The sequence below is a fragment of the Ovis aries genome, chromosome 15, assembly GCF_016772045.2.
Source record: "Ovis aries strain OAR_USU_Benz2616 breed Rambouillet chromosome 15, ARS-UI_Ramb_v3.0, whole genome shotgun sequence".
Lineage (NCBI taxonomy): Eukaryota > Metazoa > Chordata > Mammalia > Artiodactyla > Bovidae > Ovis > Ovis aries.
In genome coordinates this window covers 53,574,792-53,591,121 of record NC_056068.1, presented here as the reverse complement: position 1 = coordinate 53,591,121, position 16,330 = coordinate 53,574,792, and the positions used below count along the sequence as shown (strand labels likewise).

Genomic DNA, 16,330 nt, shown 5'->3' with positions numbered 1-16,330 from the left:
CACGACTGAGCGACTGAACTGAACTGAACTGATGTGCATTATTCCATTCAGTTCTCAAAGCAACCAAGTGAGGTAGATGCTACTGGTATCACTAATTCACACACATAAAAACTGGCATCTCACATTATTCTCACAACTCTCCAATATAAATACTGGTCCCATCACAGCTCTGAGAGGCTCAGTGATCTATCTAAGGTCTCTCAGTTCACAGAAGACAGGAGTTGGGCTCGGTTTTGGTCTTCCTGACTCCAGAGCCTTCTTTCCCCTTCTTCACACTCTCCATTCCGTGCTTATGACTGGTTTCCTTTCTTGAACAGTCCATCAAATCTTCAAAGCTCAGTAATCCTGTGTCCCCAGTATGAGAGACAGACTGAGAGGATAGAAGTGTTTTGATTAAAAACCTGAAATAAGGGCGGAGGCCTGCACATCCAGCAGAGCGGCCAAAAAGGGGTACACTACACCGCTACTCCAAGGCGGGCGGCTGGCTGGCTGGCTGGCGCGCTCCGCACCCACCCGCACCCGCGGGCGGCGGTCGCCTAGGCTCGGCGGCGGAACTGCGCCTGCGCGGTGAGCGCGGACGCCCTCGCCTTCGCACGCCGGGTGACGTGCCGGCGCTTCTCTGGCTTCGGGCAGAGTGGAGGTGGACTTTCTCCTCAACCCTGTGGACAGCAGAAAGCGGCCGAGCGCAAGACGGACAGTGGGAAGAAGTATATCACTACTTCCTCGTCTACGACTAGAAGACGTTGCCCAGGAGGGTGAGCCTGGCGCTCAAAAACCGCAACAATCTGGATGCTGGAACCTCATGGCGGGGGCAGCAGGGTCGAGTTCCAACGGCCTGTCGAGGAATCCGGGTCCCGCGCACACCCGCATCTCCTCTGCCCCTGACTATCCCCCCCTACCCCCCCGCCCCGACTGTCCCTTCCACCCTTGACTTTCCCCCCTCTCCAGCCCCACCGCTGTCTCTGACCCCATCTCCTGCCCCCAACCCAATGCCTAACCTTGCCCTTGCCCTTGCCCCCTAGCCCCAAACCCTGACCCCGAACCCCTGACCCTCGACTCTTCCTTCCACCCCAAACTGCCCCTCCACCTCTCCTCCCTTTCTCTTTACTTGCTTTCTCCTTTTCTGTTTTTTAACTTCAGAAGTACCTGAGAGTCTTTAAAAGCACAAGAGTCCAAACAGAATTTGGACAGCTCCCAAATCTTCTGTATTGTTTCTGCCTTTTATTGTCTAGTTGTAATTACTAACAATCCTGTTCGAAGACTTGTTAGAACCTTGAGAATTTGACCGTTTAATTTGGGCCTTAGGAGCATCATTTCTTTAAGAGAAGATGATTCTGCTCTCTAACCCCTGGCCCTATTCCCACTTCTGTTGCCCCACCTCTTGCCCCCAGTCCCTATCCCCGCCCCTCTCCCAGGCCAGCGGCCTGATTGAGGGCCAGGGGCTGGGCGCTGCGCTCCTGTCCAGCCCTTGGTGCTACTGGGTCCACCCGCAGGTGGTAACTACCACGTGGAATCCTGTGGTCCGTCCACCCTTTTCCAGTATCTGTGGTCCACTTGCCTCTCACATCCCACCTTCATTTCGAGCTGTTTGAGAAAGCAGCCCTTCAAGGCTCCTTCGTCAGCCCGTCTGTCCAACCAGCCTGTATTCATAAAACTTCTGGATTAGAATATCATCTTCAAAGAAATGATGTTCCTAAGGCCCAAATTAAATTGTCAAATTCTCAAGGTTCTAACAAGTCTTCGAACAGGATTGTTAGTAATTAACAACTAGCCAATAAAAGGCAGAAACAATACAGAAGATTTGGGAGCTATCCAAATTCTGTTTGGACTCTTGTGCTTTTTAAGACTCTCAGGTACTTCTGAAATTAAAACAACAACAAAAACAGAAAAGGAGAAAGCAAGTAAAGAGAAAGCGAGGAGAGTTTGGGATGGAAAGAGAGCCAGCCAGTACCAGCCCTGGAGAGGCGCTCCCTCTGGTGGCGACTCTTTGAAGTTGCAAGCAAGGTGGACTTCCTTTGTAGAGGAGGGCTGGCGAGGGCTGGGGAGGAGCCTGAGTAATAGGCAGAGCTGTTGAGGGGAACTTGCTCACAGAGATGGCTAAGTGGTCTATTTCTGCTAGGTTTGGCTGCAGAGTAGCTAAATCCGTCCCTTTTCCAGCTTTGTCAGCATGGGGAATTCTAAGCCTTCCTAGGGCTGTGTCCCCTGTGGAGCCCCTACTGTGTGTCTGGTGCTTTGAAGTATGGACCTAGGAGGAGGAATTACTTGCTTTACAGAGGAAGAAACAAACTCAGAGGGGTTAAACAGATTTCTTCAGATCATCACAATAATATAACCTTTTTGTTTATTTGTTTTTGTTTGTTTTTACTGAAATATTGTTGATTTACAATATCGTGTTTCAGGTATACAGTGCAAACTAATTCAGTTATACACATGTATGTATACTCTTTTCCAGATTCTTTTCCATTATAGGTTATTATGAAATATTGAATATAGCTCCCTGTGCTATGTGGTAAGACTTTGTTGTTTATCTGTTTTATTTATAGTAGTGTGTATATGTCACTCCCAAGCTCCTAACTTATCCCTGCCCCTGTTTTCCCCTTTGGTAACCATAAATTTGTTTTCTGTATCTGTGAGTCTATTTCTGTTTTGCAAATAAGCTCATTTGCATCTTTCTTAAGATTCCACATATAAGTGATATCTTATGATACTTGTCCTTCTCTGTCTGACTTACTTCACTCAGTATGATCATCTCTAGGTCCATGCATGTTGCTGCAAATGGTATTATTTCACTCTTTTTATGGCTGAGTAATATTCTATCATGTATATAGATATATACCGCAACTTCTTTATCCATTCATCTGCTAATGTATGCTTAGATTACTTCCATTCTTGGCTATTGTGAATAGTACTGCTATGAATATTGGGATGCATGTATCTTTTTAAATTAGAGTTCTCATCTTTTTAGAACACACACCCAGGAGTGGGATTCCTGGATCATATAATAACTCTATTGTTTGGTTTTTAAGGAATCTCAATACTGTCCTCCGTAGTGACTACACCATTTTATATTCTAACAGTATAGGACGGTTCTCATTTCGCCACACCATCTCCAGCATTTATTATTTGCAGACGTTCTGATGATGGCCATTCTGACTGGTGTGAGGTGATACATCATTGTTTTGATTTACATTTCTCTAATAATTAGAGATATTCAGCATCTTTTTGTGTGTCTGTTGGTCATCTGGATGTCTTCTTTGGAGAAATGTCTATTTAGGTCTTCTGCCCATGTTTTGATTGGGTTGTTTGTGTTTTTGGTATTGAGCTGTATGAACTATTTGTATATTTTGGAAATTAAGCTCTTATCAATTACCTCATTTGCAAATATTGCCCCCCTATTCTGTAGGTTGTCTTTTCACTTTGTCTATAGTTTCCTTTGCTGTGCAAAGGCTTACAAGCTTGATTAGGTCCAATTAGTTTATTTTTGCTTTTATTTCTGTTGCCTTGGGGGACTTACCTAAGAAAACATTACTATAGTTTACATTGGAGAATATTTTGCCTATGTTCTTTTCTGGGAGTTTTATGGTGTCTTGGCTTATATTTAAGTCTTCAAGCCATTTTGAGCTTATTTCTGTGTATGATATGAGGGAGTGTTCTAACTTCATTGATTAACACACAGCTGTCCATCTTTCCCACCACCATTTGCTGAAGAGATAGCCTTTTCAACCTTGTATATTCTTGGCTCCTTTGTCAAAGAGTAATTGACCATACATGTGTGGGTTTCTTTCTGGGTTCTCTAATCTGTTCCATTGATCCACATCTGCTTTTGTGCCAGTACCATGCTGTTTTGATTACTGTAGCTTTATAGTGTTGTCTGAAGTTCAGACCACCATTTTGAATCCACCTATGTCCTGGCCATCTTCTTCTTTCATTCACATTCTCTCCCTGGGTAATGTTGCTCAAGACATGGTTTTAATACCCATCTGTGTGTGATGACTTCCAAGTTTATAAATACACACTTTACCTGTCCTCCAGACTGTCAACTTAATATCTGTTCTTGGATATTTCAAAAGTATCTCATGGCTAACATGTTCAAGAATGGACTCTTGGTTCTCTTTTTCACTCTCACTCCCAATATTCCTTAACCTCTTCCAGTCTTCTCTTTCACAGAAAATGTCACCATCATCTACCCAGTAGTTTGAGGCAGAAAGCCAGGAGACATCCTAAATTCCTCCCTTACCACCTTTCCCTTTACCCTCAACCAGTCACATCTGTCATTTCTAGGTCCAAAATACATCTCGAATGCCTCCATGTCTGCCCACCTCCCTTCTCCTTCACCTGCAGGGGCTACCACAAGAGCCTCTGTACTCAGGCTCCTACGTCTCTTACTGACTTGTTCACTCAACAGATAGATGTCAAACGAGCACATCCTATTTGTCAGGCACCGCTCTGGATACTGGGAACACAGCAGGAGCAAGACTTATCCACTGGCTTCTTGTCGTCTGTTCTTCAGTGTTACCATTGTGTTATAACTGTTTTTTTTTTTTTTTAATTATGCTACTTGCTTGCTTAACAGTTACACAATGATTTCCAGACTCTTCACCATGGCCCACAAGCTCAGGAATGATCTGGCCTCTCTGGCAGTTGCTCCTGCCAACCTTTTCCTCTTCTCCACTCATGTTCATGTGCTTTAGCCACACTGCCCTCCTTTCATCCTTCCAGTTCCATAGCTATGTCACACTCCCTCCCACCTCAGGGCCTTTGCTCAAGCTGTCCTCTCTGCCTGGAGTGTTCTTGCCCCAACATTATGACTGCTGTTTCCTTCTTCTTCAGGTCTTGATGTAAATGACACCTTTGAACACCCCATTATTTCCTCTGCTTCCATCCTGGACATTTCTTCCATTGCCTTTATCTCACTGGGTGGTATTAAAATCAATCATTTTTACTTTTATCTACTACATAGACCGTAAACTCCTGTAGGGCAAGAATCACAATTGTATAATTCACCAGTCTATATCCAGCAGCTAGAAGGTGCATTTATTAAATAAAAAAATATAGGACTGAGGCTATCCTCACTTTCACCTGCCCCAGAGCTGAAGGAAGCACCTCCTCCTCTGTGGCATTTTCCCCTTCAGGCCAAACACCCCACACAGTAGCCCACTCTACGTAGCACTGCCTAAACTATGTTCAGTGAAGCCTTGCTATCGCAGAAAAGTTTCATGATGAGTTACATTTGGAGAGTTACAGTACATAGCATAATGAGGTCCTGTTATAAAGAGCTTGTTTAGCTCTGTTCAATTCTTCTGTTCCCCACCTGCCTTGTTTGCCTAAATATTGCAGTACAACTTAATCAGATACTCGGCAATTTCTGAGCTCAAGGACAATGGCCAGATTCCATACAGAATCGCTGCAGAGTCAGCCTGGAGTAGAAACTGAAAGCCTGGACCTTGGACCAGACAGGCTTCCAGGGCCTGAGTGTTCTCTTCATACCCTGGGGATGATGAATGTACTGGGCACCTGTGGCAGGCTGAGTAATGATTCCCAAAGATGACCACATCCTACCCCCAGAGACATGAATGCTCCATTACATAGCAGAAGAGATATGGCATACATGATTAAAGAAGTTTGCTATTATCCTGGATTATGTATTATTTGTGGGCCTGATACAATCGCAACTGTCCTCAGAAGAAAGATGCTGGTATGTGAGAATCATGGGAGAAGGTGGTGTGATGATGGAAGCAGAGGCTGGAGTGATGAACTTTAAATATGAAGGAAAGGGGTACAAGCCAAAGAACCCAGAAGCTGAAAAGAGCAAGATAACAGCTTCTCCCCTCAGTGCCTCCAGGAGGAGTCAGCCTTGCTGATACCCTGGCTTTAGCCTAATGAGACTGATTTCTGACTTCTGACTTCTAGAAGTGTAAAAGAATAGCTTTGTGTTGTTTTAAATTTGTAATAATTGCGATGGGAAGCTAATATAACATCTTGAAGAGATTCAGTAAGTCTTAATTTGGAACTTTTCCTTTTCTCTTGCAATCCCAAATGGCCATGGCAAAACCCTTAGCCTGTAATCTGTGCACCATGAGTTAGCCTGCTCTTTTCTCTGCCCAGAGGGACTTTCTCTCACAGGTAGCCAGCCCAACCTCCCGGGCCCAATTCAATACATCATCCTCCACACGGTCTGCTATGACCCCACCACACCCGCCAGATAGAACAGAGTCCACAGCATTGACAGTGGGGACCCTGTCCACCTCGCAGCACAGTTGCCCTCATTCATGTCTCGTTCTCCACCAGATTGTGAGCATCAGAGGAGGTTTCATGAATAGACTGAATGAATGGTTTATAAGGTGAAAGCCCAAGGCTCTAGAAGAGGGCTCTGCTCTATGGTTCCACGTGAAATAAACATGCTCTGGCTATTGTGGGCAGATGCCTTCATCTGTGTCCTCACCTTGGGCCCACCTTGTGAAGCCAGTACCTCACTTTGCATCCTGGAGAGTTTCCTTTGGAGATCCCACAAGCCCCTCAAGCCTGCTGGGTTCTCATGATGCAAACTGACACAAGCATGTAACAAATGTTGCTCTCCTATATCCCCTGATGCCATCAGGTCATCAGCACCACCAGGTACCCCTCCCCCACACCCCCAGTCTGGGCCTCTTCCTTCTCTCACTTCCCATATCTAATTATTTACAAAGTCCTGCCATTTCTACCATATGCTCATCTCTCAAATCCATCTTCCTCTCTCCATCTCCACTGCCCCTTTCTGCAGGCCAGACCACCATCACCTTTTCACTGGACCCTGCTGCAGCTTCCTCCATAGTTTTTCTGCTCCAGCCAGCCCCTTCTCCACACAGCAGCAGCCAGAAAGAGCTGCTGAAACCTGCATCCGAGTGTCTTGCTCTCCTCTCCCCGGACAGAGCAGATGACAGAAGGATGGTTCAGTCTCCTGTGTGTAGCCAATCAGCTGCCTTGCTCCTTGTCCTTCTCCAGTGTTTCCTAGGAGACCACAGCTGCTGACAGCAGATGGCCTGCAGCTACATCCCTGTATACTGAATTATGGTACCCAGTTCTGCAAGGAAATCAGCAGCAGGTTCCTCTGTGGCCACCATTATGACCCAAAGGGACCCAGCCCTGCAAGGCCAGCAGAGGCCTCCTAAGGCCTTCATAGGCTGGCAAGCATAATAAACTTGTGCCAGGCATTATAACTGATTCCTGCATCAAACACCATTTTCCGCAGTAAAAGTTTTGAAAAGGATTTTTATAATTCTGAGTTTTGCGAAGAGTAAACTATTCATTTTGTTTTGTGACTTAACTTTATTCTGAGTTAAAAATTAGTTTGGGGTGCCTGTGACTAGTTGGCATCATACTGCATTTGTAGATATTTAAACATTTATTAATTTTGATATTGCTGCCTATCTACTCATGTTTTAGAGTCAATATAATTTTCTTCTTAGGGCTTAACTATTTGTGTAAGATCTTGGAAAGCTTGTGGGCCCCAAACCATGAGGCCATGAGACTATTAAAATGTCTCTGGTTTTTTGCAGAGGCCTGGCTCCCCCAAGAGCTTAAGGCTGAACTCATACCAGAGCCAGGTGGCTCTGGGCATGTACTGTGCCATGGAGGACCTGGGGATAAGGAAAGATGGGGGAGAGGCTTGGGGTAGGGGGAGATCCTGGAAATTCTGAACATGCCTTCCCACCTTCATCTTGCACCTTCCTGCTTCCCATGCCCTCTCCCTACATGTGGCTGGCTCAGACCTAGCTGTCTAAAAGTTTGGCTCCTCCAGGAACTTAGGCCCTGAGCTAAGTGAAGAGAGATCAGAGATCTCTGATCTCTGTTGGCTGTCCCATACCTCAATCTCTTTTCCAATACTCCATTTTAAAGACCCCATGTCCCCAACATTCCAGCCTCATGGGGCTGTATAATGGAAAGAGTGGAGACTTTGGAGTCAGAAAGGCCTGGACTCGCATGCTGGCTCAGCCTTGAATTAGTTCGATAATTTGGGGCAAGTCATTTCCCTTCTCTGAGACCTGATTTCCTCATTTGCAAGATTAATTGGATAATGCTAATGCTCATGGCTATGGTAAGGATCAAACATGAAGCCACTGGCACAGTGCTTGGCAGTCTGTAGGCGTGTAGTAAAGAGTAGTATCTTTCATTCCAGCCATTTCTGAACCCACAGTCTCACCAGTCACTGAATTTAGCTCTCATGTCCTGGTTTCCTGCCTTTTTTAGGTGATCCTTGCCACTAAGTTACCTGTCAGGATGCCAAGCCTATGTGAGGAAGAAAATGAGAGGTCTGTTTGCCACATAGCTGATAGGTACTGGGCATAGCGGTGGGTACTTTAAGCAGGTGATAGTATCACCCTTTAAGGACTGCTAGACAGAAACAGTTATTTTTTTCCAACAGGCTCTGCTCCCTCTTCCCCACCCTCAGTATCCCGGGGGACCCACCACTCTGCAGAGGTGCAGAAGGCAAAATGTGGGTCCTCTTGGTGAAATTACAAGCCACAGTCCCCCATATTCATCAAGAGAAAATTGATTATAACTAAAACTAGTTCCCCCAACCATTGAGCTCAACCCTACTATTTAAGCCCAGCAGGAAGGCATATCTTTTAAAATAAAAAAATATATAATCACTTAATTTCAGTGCTCATCATAAAAGGTTTTGAGTCAGCAAACCAGCTTAATGGACTGTAGCTAATGCATTTTCCTTACAGAAAGCAGATGGCCTGTGTCCAGCTTCCACCAGAATTACAGTCATCCTGCAAAAGATGGCAGCACAAACTTGACCCACCTTTCTGTTGTCCACCAAAACTTCTTGCAGCTTTCTTCTAACAAGGGGCAATGCCTCCAGACATCCAAGTCGAAGACTGCTCAACAAGCATGAGGTAAGCTCTCTAAATTGCCTTCCAGTTACCATCACCACCATCTTCATCTGCATTACCACTACCATTATTACCACCACCCCATCATTACTATCACCATCATCATCGTCACCACCACCTCTGCTTCAGCAACATCACCACCACCATTACCATTACCGCTATCGTCACCATCAGCCAGCTACCATCATCAGTACCCCCACTATCACTATCAACCAAACACCGTCATCCCTACCACCACCATCACCATTACCCAACCATCATCATGAGCATCTGCCATGTATCAGGCAGGATATACCACACAACACTGCTATGAGGTTAGCACTTTCATCCCTATTTTCCAGAGAGAAAACTGAAGCTCAGAGAAGATAAATCATTTCCCCAAACGTACTCAGCTGATAGGATTCGAAGTGTGGTTACTCTAAAAGCCCAGATTTGTTTGTTTGTTTTACTGTGATATAATGTCTCTCCTATTTCACCTTTTATCACCATGAACTGCCTCTTCCTTGGCTTGTCAGCTCTCTTAAGCTCCTCCTCTCCAGTGCTCCCTAACTTCTGGCATACCCTTAAGATTAAATTCTGTATTATATCCATGAGTTTTTGGCTATGCTCTGTATTATGCGCTTGTAGCTACCTCATAGCAGTGCTTAATACAATCTGTTATTACTTACGTCCTCTATTCTCCCATCTCTTTCAGACTTATGCTCTTTGAGGATGGAGACTGTCTGTTGGTCAGTGTAACCCAGGTGCCCAGGGCTTGGCTCATGGTTAGCTCATGGTTTATTCAGAAGTTTATAGACTGAATCCATGAATGAATATATCCATGTATGGACAGATGAATGAAGAGACAGATGGATTAATGGATGAGTGGAGAGATGATTAAGTGCATTAACAGATGGTTAAGGGTCTCTCAAGTCGGCATTTCAGTTTACTCAATTCTTACATTTCCAGATGCCTATTGCACTTGGCTCTTCTGCTGTCATCTCAACCTATACAAACCTGAGCGCTGCCCTAGGTGATTCCTTACCTCTCTTCTGACAATGGTGTTCCTTTCACTGGACCTCTGTTTATTTCATTCAGTCAGCAGTGATTTCTGCTCATTTGTTTGGCTATCTGCTGTGTGCCAAACAGAGTTGTAGAGGATGGAGACAGAGTCCCTAAGACAGGCAAGTTTCCAAGGGACTCAAAGGAGTTCCCAGTCCACAGTAGGGTGGAAGGTGATGTAGCAAACAGTCAGCAAGTAAAAAGTTAGCAAGATATGGAGAGGGTGTGGAGAAAAGGGAACCCTTTTACACTGTTGGTGGGAATGCAGACTAGTACAGCCACTATGGAGAACAGTGTGGAGATTCCTTTAAAAACTGCAAATAGAACTGCCTTATGACCCAGCAATCCCACTGTTGGGCATACACACCGAGGAAACCAGAATTGAAAGAGACACGTGTACCCCAATGTTCATCGCAGCACTGTTTATAATAGCCAGGACATGGAAACAACCTAGATGTCCATCAGCAGATGAATGGATAAGAAAGCTGTGGTACATATACACAATGGAGTATTACTCAGCTATTAAAATGAATACATTTGAATCAGTTCTAATGAGGTGGATGAAACTGGAGCCTATTATACAGAGTGAAGTAAGCCAGAATGGACTTTTAGACTCTGTGGGAGAGGGAGAGGGTGGGATGATTTGGGAGAATGTCATTGAAACATGTATACTATCAGGTAAGATACGAATTGCCAGTCTATGTTCAATACAGGATGCAGGATGCAGGATGCTTGGGGCTGGTGCACGGGGATGATCCAGAGAGATGATATGGGGTGGGAGGTGGGAGGGGGGTTCAGGATTGGGAACTCATGTACACCCGTGGCTGATTCATGTCAATGTATGGCAAAACCAATACAGTATTGTAAAGCAAAATCAAGTAAAAATAAAAATTAAAAAAAAAGTTAGCAAGATAATAACAGAGCATAAGGAGTGATACCTTAATGAAATAAAGAGAATGATGAGATAGAAAGGACCTCATAGCAGATAAGATGGTGGGGACGGGGGGGCTTGTTTGATATGTGATATTAAGCAAGACCTGAAGGATGAGAATAAGCCATTGAATATAAGAGCAAAAAGAAGAACATTCCAGGCAGAGGAATCAGCAAATGCAAGGGCTGTGGACTGCAAAGAGCCTGGTGTGTTTCAGGTTCAAAAAGGGGACCAGTGAGGCTGGAGTGCTGTGAACAGCAGGTGAATGTGTGAAAGGAGGTTGTTAACAGGCCTGAGCCAGGGCCTGCAGGGCCTAGAAGGCCATGGTTAGGAGTCAGATTTTATTCTAAGGACATTGGCAAGCCACTGAAGAGCCTCAAATTGGAGAATTAAATGGTCCATCTCGCAGGTAGCAAGGAGCTGCCCCCAAAAGCCCCAAGTACAGATGATTCACGGGTGAGTTATCTTGAGTCCTTGGGAAGGGATAACTCCAGTTCCATCGAAACTGTTAGAGTGCACAGAAAAGGAAACTATCCAAATGCTTTTAGTAAAGTCATCATAACACTGTTGGCCACTGTGACCAAAACACCTCAGCAAAAAGAAAACAACCCAAGCTTGTTTATAAGTATTAATACACAACAATCCTCAAAATTTTAGTAAGTAGAATTCTGAAGCACATGAAAAGAATGACACACCACCACAAACTAGCATTATACCAAAAAGGCAGGAATGGCTTGAGTTCAGCAATTAAATTATAATTAAATATGTTGAAAGATAAAAGTGGGAGAGATGTAGTTATCTCTGAAGAGACTGTGAAGACATCTGATCAAGTCACCATATATTCTCAATTTTCTTTAATTCTTGGTAAAATTGGAGTAGATAGATGAATTATATATCATATGCCAAAAATCAACCTCATTCCTAATGGTGAGCTACTGGAAACATTTCCATTGAAGTTGAAAATAATAATTCCAGGGCTGCATTAAGAACAACTGGATAAGAGAAAGAAGTGAGAGGTGTAAATAAGAAGGAAGGAGGCAACACTGTCCTTTTTGTGAACAATAAGTTCAAGCTCATCTAGAAACTATTAAAACTAATTTAGAGAGCTTAGTATGACTCCTGAATAGACAGCAACACATGCAGAAATTCAATTGTATTGTATATAAGTACAGTGAAAGATACAGTTTTTAAATATGTCATTTCAAAAAGCACATGAAAATATGTTCAGCATCACTAAATGCTAGGGAAATGCAAAGTAAAATGATGAGATACTACTACACACTCACTGGAATGGCTAAAATGAAAAAGGCTGATAGCACCGAGTACTGATAGAATTGAATCTCTCATCCATCACTAATGGGAACATAAAATGGTACAGCCACTCTGGAAACACATGGTACTTCATAAAACGTTACACACACACTTAACATGCAACTTGTAAATGCACTCCTGAGCACTTATCCTAGAGAAATGAAAACATGTTCGCAGAAAAACTTGTACAGGTATGTTTATAGCAGTTCTATTTATAATCGCCACAAACTGGAAAAGAAAAATGCAAATGTCCTTCTGTAAGAGAATGGTTAAACCAAAGGAATAATGTTCAGCAATAAAAAGGAACAAACTAGTGAAATATACAACAACTTTGGTAGATCTTCAGGGAACTCTTCTTAGTGGACCCAAAAAAAAAAAAAAAAACCACCAATCTCAATACTCTCAAACTTCAAAAATTTAGAGATGGATGACAGACTAGTAGTGGCCACATCTCCTCTGGGCATTTTTCACCAGGAAAATCAGGGGCGGATGTGACTATGAAGAGGGAGCAAGTAAGAGAGAGATCCTTTGTGGTGAAAGAACAGTCCTGTATCTGGATTGTGGTTGTGTTTATATAAATCTATACATGTGATAAAATGTCATAGACTATGCACAAAGACATACTTACCAAAATGAGTGCTTGCAAAAACTGGTAAAATCCAAGTGAGGTCTGTAGTCTATTTAATTGTATGGTGTTAATGTCAGTTTCTTTCTGGTACTGTACTGTAGTTATTTGAGATGTTACCATTGGGAGATGATAAGTGATGGGTACAGCGCCTCTCTGCAGTATTTTTGTACTTTCTTCAAGAAGCCTTCTGCTAACACCTCATTGGATAGAATCGAGTCATGTGACCACTTCTGGCTATAAGGAAGTGAGAAAGACAAGGAAGTACAGTGTTGATGGAAACTGAAATAATACAGAGCATGGTAAGTAAGGAAGAACGGGAGGTTGCCACAAGCACATCATACACAAAGGGTAGATAAAAATATAAAAACAAAAATCTTAAAGATAATAAAGGAGAATATCTTTAACATCAGAGTAACTAAGAGTTCTTTTTAAAAATATTTATTTGACTGTGGCAGGTCTTAGTTGTATCATGCAAGATCTTCATTGCTTCCTGCAGGGCCTTTCATTCTGCACGCAGGCTCAGTATTGCAGCACGTGGTCTCTCTAGTTGTGCCACGAGGGCTTAGTTGCCCCACAGCATGTGAGATATTAGTTCCCTGATCAGGGATTGAACCCAAGTCCCCTGCATTGCAAGGCAGGTTCTTAACCTCAGGACAATCAGGGAAGTCCTGCTAAGAGTTCTTAAAGATGCAAAAATTACAACCCACAAAGTATTAATCTTTTATCTCATTGATACATTTGATTGTGTTAAAATGTAACCTCTGTATGCCAAACTATACTATAAACAAGATTAAAGGATAAGCCACACACTGAGAGAAGATATTTGCAATGCATACAAGCCATAGTAATTAATACACAAGATATATAAAGACCTCAAAATAATTCTTTAAAGTTAACCTAATAGACAAACAGGTAATGTACAGAAACTCCAACAGGCAGTAAGCACATGAAAAGATGCCTAACATCCCTAGTATTTGAATTTCATTTCAGTTCAGTTGAGTCGCTCAGTCATTTCTGACTCTTTGCAACCCCGTGAATCGCAGCATGCCAGGCCTCCGTGTCAATCACCAACTCCCGGAGTTTACCCAAACTCATGTCCATCAAGTCGGTGATGCCATCCAGCCATCTCATCCTCTGTTGTCCCCTTCTCCTCCTGCCCCCAATCCCTCCCAGCATCAGAGTCTTTTCCAATGAGTCAACTCTTCGCATGAGGTGGCCAAAGTATTGGACTTTCAGCTTCAGCATCAGTCCTTCCAATGAACACCCAGGACTGATCTCCTTTAGGATGGACTAGTTGGATCTCCTTGCAGTCCAAGAGACTCTCAAGAGTCTTCTCCAACACCACAGTTCAAAAGCATAAATTCTTTGGTGCTCAGCTTTCTTCACAGTCCAACTCTCACATCTATACGTGACCACTGGAAAAACCATAGCCTTGATTAGACGGACTTTGTTGGCAAAGTAATGTCTCTGCTTTTGAATATACTATCTAGGTTGGTCATAACTTCCTTTCCAAGAAGTAAGCGTCTTTTAATTTCATGGCTGCAGTCAACATCTGCAGTGATTTTGGAGCCCCCCAAAATAAATTCTGACACTGTTTCCACTGTTTCCCCATCTATTTCCCATGAAGTGATGGGACCAGATGCCATGATCTTAGTTTTCTGAATGTTAAGCTTTAAGGTGATAGAAGCAAGGTCTGATGCTGTAAAGAGCAATATTGCATAGGAACCTGGAATGTTAGGTCCATGCTGCTGCTGCTGCTGCTGCTAAGTTGCTTCAGTCGTGTCCAACTCTGTGCGACCCCACAGGTGGCAGCCCACCAGGCTCCCCCATCCCTGGGATTCTCCAGGCAAGAACACTGGAGTAGGTTGCCAGTTCCTTCTCCAATGCATGAAAGTGAAGTCGCTCAGTCATGTCTGATTCTTCGCGACCCCATGGACTGCAGCCTACCAGGCTCCTCCATCCATGGGATTTTCCAGGCAAGAGTACTGGAGTGGGGTGCCATTGTGTTAGGTCCATAAATCAAGGCAAATTGGAAATGGTCAAACAGGAGATGGCAAGAGTGAACGTCGACGTTCTAGGAATCAGCAAACTAAAATGGACTGGAATGGGTGAATTTAACTCAGATGACCATTATATCTACTATTGTGGGCAGGAATCCCTTAGAAGAAATGGAGTAGCCATCATGGTCAACAAGAGTCCGAAATGCAGTACTTGGATGCAATCTTAAAAATGACAGAATGATCTCTGTTTGTCTCCAAGGCAAACCATTCAATATCACAGTAATCCAAGCCTATGCCCCAACCAGTAATGCTGAAGAAGCTGAACAGTTCTATGAAGACCTACAAGACCTTTTAGAACTAACACCCAAAAAAGATGTCCTTTTCATTATAGGGGACTGGAATGCAAAAGTAGGAAGTCAAGAAACACCTGGAGTAACAGGCAAATTTGGCCTTGGAGTACAGAATGAAGCAGGGCAAGGGCTAATAGAGTTTTGCCAAGAAAATGCACTGGTCATAGCAAACATCCTCTTCCAACAATATAAGAGAAGACTCTACACATGGACATCACCAGATGGTCAACACCGAAATCAGATTGATTATATTCTTTGCAGCCAAAGATGGAGAAGCTCTATACAATCAGCAAAAACAAGACCAGGAGCTGTCTGTGGCTCAGATCATTAACTCCTTATTGCCAAATTCAGTCTTAAATTTAAGAAAGTAGGGAAAACCACTAGACCATTCAGGTATGATCTAAATCAAATCCCTTATGATTATACAGTGGAAGTGAGAAATAGATTTAAGGAACTAGATCTGATAGACAGAGTGCCTGATGAACTATGGACAGAGGTTCATGACATTGTATAGGAGACAGGGATCAAGACCATCCCCATGGAAAAGTATTTGAATTTAAACACACATAATACAACATTTCATATCCCTCAGACTGGCAAAAGTTAAAAAAGTCTGGTAATACGAAATATTGGTGACAATACTGAAAAACAGGAACTTTCACATCACAGGTGGGAGTGGAAATTGGCAAAATCACTTTGGAGAACAAATTGTTTCTTCTGTATTAAAAGAAGCATATAGTGTATGACTTAGAAATTTTACTTCTGGATTGTCAACCCTGGAGAATTTCTCTCATATAGGCAATGTGATAGCTTACAGTGTTGGGTGCTGAGTTCTTCGTCTCCAAAGGAGAAGATTTAACTCTGGGACCAAAGACACAGTCTCAGTCACTCAGAGCTTCGTGCAGCAAAGATTTTTATTTAAAGTGAAAGGACAGAGAAAACTGACAAAGACATCAGAAGGCAGTGGAAAGAGTACCTGCTTCATTAGTATAAGCAGGGCATTATATACTTTTCAATTGACTGCTGAAAATAGATAAAAAGAACACTTCAAGGCTGTACAAGGCTGTAAAAGTTTTACCAAATCCCTTCTCCCACAATATACATCCCCAGATAACACTGACCCAAGATTAGTCAAGGAGAACAGGTTACTGGCAGAATGTCTCTGGGCAAGATATATTATTTCTTAGTAA

At 43.3% G+C, this 16,330-nt stretch overlaps 1 long non-coding RNA gene across 1 annotated transcript; it reads left to right on the top strand.

Moving 5' to 3' along the window:
* Nucleotides 1-1,010: 1,010 nt before the first annotated feature.
* On the top strand, nucleotides 1,011-10,835 carry LOC132657825 (uncharacterized). The gene is made up of 2 exons (XR_009596534.1): nucleotides 1,011-8,882; nucleotides 9,574-10,835. It is a non-coding gene; the product is annotated as an uncharacterized LOC132657825 (long non-coding RNA).
* The last annotated feature ends 5,495 nt before the right edge of the window (nucleotides 10,836-16,330 follow it).